Source organism: Propithecus coquereli, unplaced genomic scaffold, assembly GCF_000956105.1.
Source record: "Propithecus coquereli isolate 6110/MARCELLA unplaced genomic scaffold, Pcoq_1.0 Scaffold66, whole genome shotgun sequence".
NCBI classification, from domain to species: Eukaryota; Metazoa; Chordata; class Mammalia; order Primates; family Indriidae; genus Propithecus; species Propithecus coquereli.
Window position 1 is genome coordinate 4,257,526 of NW_012152618.1, and position 4,913 is coordinate 4,262,438.

Genomic DNA, 4,913 nt, shown 5'->3' on the forward strand with positions numbered 1-4,913 from the left:
GAGGGGAGCCCTGCCCAAGCTTCTCCTTCCAGATCTTGGAGGAGGAGGGCTTAAGGCTTTTCCCCTCCAGGGGAGACTGCCAGCCACGAAGCCCAGAATTCCCCAGCTCAGGGGTGAGGCTGCTGCCAAGGGCCCGAGTTTCTTTAAGGGATACAGGCAGAGGGACCGATGTCCAGCTCAGGGCACGGATATGGGCTGCCCCTTCACACCTGAGAGGTGGCTTGAGGTGGGGCCAGAGCAATGAAGCAAACCGTCTGTCTTTGTTTTCTCAGAAAATGAGGGCTCACCTCGCCCTGAAGGACCCCTGGTCAACTAATACTTTAACCCCTTTTGCCTTCGTGGGACAGAGTTTTCAGTGTGAAGAGGTAACTCTGGCCTTGATAGGTTCCAATGAGTTCTAGATAAGAAGATTCCAGATCTTTCTTACTACTGCACCCTCGTGTCTACAGCCCTCCTGGTCTTCCTTGTACCTAATTGACATTTATTCCCATTGCCTTGTGACATTTGCGTTATTTTTTTCAGATCAGTATTGGATTTTGCACTATTATTTGACTATTTATGAGCTTAGATCTGGGCCAGACGGCTGGGTTCAAGTCCTGGCCTGGTCAGCCTTTCATTCGGTGAATACTGAGCATCTGCTACGTGCCAGGCGCTCAGCTGGGCGCCGAGGACGCAGCAGTCAGCCAGGCCCTCGTTCTAGCGGGAGAGACTGGCAGTGAACACCAAGGAAGTCACAAATAGCACTTTGCTCTTTAGCCGCATGACCCTGTGTCTGCGTTAGCTCTCAGGGACTTGATTTCTTCGGACTTAAAACGGCCGATGGTGACAGTGTTTTCCTGAGTGTTGCTGAGAGCACTGAATGCATTAATACACAGTGTGTGATGATACTGATACTTAGAAAAGTGCCTCGCCAAAGGCGTCATTTAGCAAGTGTGAGCTGTTCTTGTTTGTCCTCCCAGCCGCATTCGTAGTCAGGCACGACTGTTCTCAGGCGTCCCTGGTCAGCCACCCGCCAGCCTGTGTGACCTCAGTGTCTCCACCGGGTGAATGGGGAACTGAGGTCTCCCTGTTAGGTAAGGCCTGTTGGAGCAGGTGTACGTGGGCGTGGCCCTCACTCCCCGGCCCCAGGAGGTGCTCAGGACAGGAGTCCTGGAGTCCCGTTCTGTCCAGTTCTTGGGGGCAGCCTCCTAGAAGGACTTCCATGTCTGACGTGCTCTCTCTAATTCCTGATTTATTGCCTTGGCCGTGTTTTTCTCTTTGCAAGTCCTTCCGTTCCAGCTTCGTGATGGATACATCCTTGATCACAGTGCATTCCTCAAAGCGAGCAACCTTGGAGCTACATTCTTTGAATCCATGTTTACTTATGTCACCAAATTGAGCGATGGAGTTCGTGGCTTTCCTTTTGGGGACAAGGACATTCAAGCACTGCTTTTGATGCAGAATTTGGGACGGGTGAGCAGCATATAATTCCATATTTAAGTAGGTGTGTCTACGCGAGGGGCCTTGGGCTGCTGAGAGAGTTTTGTCCTGTAGATATGGGACAGCGTGTGTGAGCTCCTATCAGGATGCACCTAGGGACCCCTGTGGGATGCTGTTAGGCCAGTCCAGAGAGGCTTCAGGGCCTCATCTCAGACACATGGGGCCTTCAGACGCAAGCACTGGCCTGTAGTCCAAGCTGTGGGCTTGGGGGCCCGGCTAGGACGTGTAAGGGAAAGGCTACAAGCACTGAGCTTGGGGGAGGCTGGGCTGGCGTGAGCTGTGGGACCCAGAGCTGGGAAGGGAAGCACATCCCTCTCCTGGGCAAGGGAGGGGCGTGGAGCAAGGGAAGTTCTGCAACACTGGGAGGGAGGCTTGGGGCAGACCATGCGTCTAGGGGAGGCATGGTATGTGTGCGATTGGGGGACGGCAGGGAGGGAACCATCTACACAGGACAGCAGCACTGACCGTCCCCAGGAAACCATTGGGGAGCCCCAGCCTGGGCAGATGCCGGCAGGGGCTGTGTGAGGGTGTGGCTCCCTTGCCGGCCCTTGGACTTCCCGGACCACCAGGGTCCTTGAAAACCATGCAGCCCAGTGCCCTGATGCTCGAATCCCCTTTAAAATGGCCCCACGGAGCCAGCACAGAGCCTGTGTCTGAATACTTCCTTGAACAGAACAGTTACTGCCTCCGAGTGCAGCCTATTTGATTCATTCTTGATTTTGTCCCCATCAGATTTTTTTTTTTTGAGGCACAACTCACAGTGAAATGTGCAAATCATAAACGTATGGCTGCATAAACTTGCACATACTCATCCGCCTGTGTAGCCACCTCCCAGACCCAGACAGAGAACCTGTCATCACCCCAGAAGGTTTCTTTGTGCCCTGCCCAGGGAATAGCCCCCCACCTACCCTGAGGCTGTCAGTGTCCTGACCGTTCACCATCTTACATTAGTTTTGCTTATTCTTGAGAACCATATAAACAGATTCAGACAGTGTCACACGTTGGTGCCCAGCGGATTCCGTCTACTTTGACGGAACAGCTCTTCATCACACCGAGCCTGCTCCGGCCTGTGCACCTTTGCTCGCGTCCCTCTGAGAGCTTGTCACGGGAGCTCCCTGCACCACCGCCTCCCCTGTCCCGGCTTCCCACCATACCCTGCCAGTCCTCCTTGCCCTGCTGATGGTGGAATGTGCCAGCCGTCCTGGTGATGTACCACAGCCCGCTGGAGGTGCGCTCCTTGTTGAGGAAGCTGATGGCAGCGGTGACTGTCCTGATGCGTGTGTGCGCCTGCTGTCCTCGGAGGAAGTGTTGCCACGACTTTTCCTCTCTCCAGTAAGGGAGGGTGTGGTCTGGAGTCTGGAACAGCGGCCGGCAGGTTAGCTGGCTGGCAGCTCTGTGACCTTGGGGAAGTCACTTGACTCACCTGGATCTCAGCTTCCTCCTTCCCCCAATGAAGCAGTCATTTGGATTAGAGGAGCTTTAAGGTCCCTTTTAATCCTCAGCCTGATTCCGAGTCCTTGTGTGGGTTCATCGATACATCCCCTGCACGCACGTAGCTCCTAAGTAAAAAGTTTCAGCTGCAGGTGTAGGTTTTTTTTTAAATTCCACCTTGAAGGTTAACATTCTTGCGGTCCTAATTTATTTTGTACTTTGGGTTTGAAAAAAAAGACATTTAAACAGCAGGAATTCTGGAATGGTGGAGGGCTGACCTCCTTGGATTGATTTTTTTCTTCCCACTGACCTCAGGTGCTTGCCCCTACCCACAGGCAGAGGGCCATGTGGTGGTCTTCTCTATAGAAGATCTCAGAAATGGATGAAAGGGTAGTTTTGTTTGGAGAGGATTTTGATGTCTTGGTTCAGTAGTTTCAGAAAATACGAAGACTCAGAGAAATCTATATTTTTGGATTCAGTTCAAAATGGGGCCCTGGGGTCATGTGGCGGGGAGGCAGGTGGCATAATGACCACGTGTGATGGTAGCAGCAGCTGCCAACAGCGGGCCAGCCCTGGGCTGCCATGGATCGGAGCTTCCCATCTGTAAAATGGGTGAATAACTCCTGCTTCACTTTGTAGAATTGTATGAGCATCAGATGAAACACCACACAGAGAAAAGGCATTGGGACAATTCATCTTTGGCATATTTAGGTGAACTTGGGTTTGGTTAAGGCTTCAGCTGGGTAGTGAACTTTTTCTGGTTTCTGTTGTTCCTCTCCTTAGCGATGATCTTCTCTCACCTCTTTCAATTCTTCTCTTCCTAACACATCCTCCCTCTCTCTCACCCCTGTGCTGCCCACGGGTACTTTCTGACTAAGGTGCCGTTCTCCTTCTCTGCCCCCCTAAATCCACTCTCTTTCCCAGGAATTCCTCCTGGGAATCCAACATGGGGGCTGACCCTCCACAGCACCCCTCTTTGTCCCAGCGGGGGACTCTCCTGGGAGGCCACGTGTGTGCCAGGGCCTGGCAACCTGTATGCACGCGCTTTTATTACCACCAGCTGACTTGGGATATTTAGAACCTTGGTGTACTATGGCTAGATGCGACTTAGATTTCTTAATCGAAAAAGAACAAACTGAAGCCAAGAGGCTGAGCCACCTGCCTCTTGCCCAGACCCCTCCGACAGTTATCTCCAATTTCCCTTAGCTCCTCAAGTCTGTCTTCTGTCACTCCACACTCCGTTTATCCGAGTTCACCTTATCCCAGCCATAAGCCCTTGGAGGCCCTGGAGTAGACCTCACAGGGGAACGCAATACTCATTTTTATCAGATTAAATACTTAATATAATACATATTCGCTTCGTTATATGGAAGATGGAAATAATAGCTACATCATGCAAGATGTGCCTACATGTAAATTATTTGCGACTAGGTTCAGCCTTTGGCCACGAGGCATGGAAACCCCCCCACCTCCATGCTTTTAGTAGTGCCTTCTGCCGTTATTTGTAACTGAGAAGGTCAAGGCCAAAAGAATGGGGAGACTGAGGGGTTAATGCCCATCCTCAGCCTGCCGTGCTCCTCCAAACATCCTGGAGACGTCACCTGCGAGCTCCTGGAACTGTAGACAGAAATGTCAGCCCTTCTTCATCTCCACTTACTTTGCTGGCCCCCGAGGGGCGGGTTGTACTGCTTTGTCCGTGGGTGACAGCCTTCTCTGAACTCGTCTGTGGGTGACCTCATCTCTGTAACATCTGCTGCGTTGACCACAGGGTCACGGGGAATATGGGCTGGTGTCTTACCCTTTCGTGATGTCATCTGGCTCCCAGCTTCTGAATCACAGAATCAAAACCTAATCAAAACAAAAGGGAAAAATATTTTTCTGAGTTCAGCGTGACCTCAAGGTTCTTAGTGAATGGGTAGAACCGGATGCCCAGGAACCTCACTGGCCGTGGCCCTGTACCTGGAGCCGACAACCAAATGCGTTTCTGCAGATGAGCCAGGGCT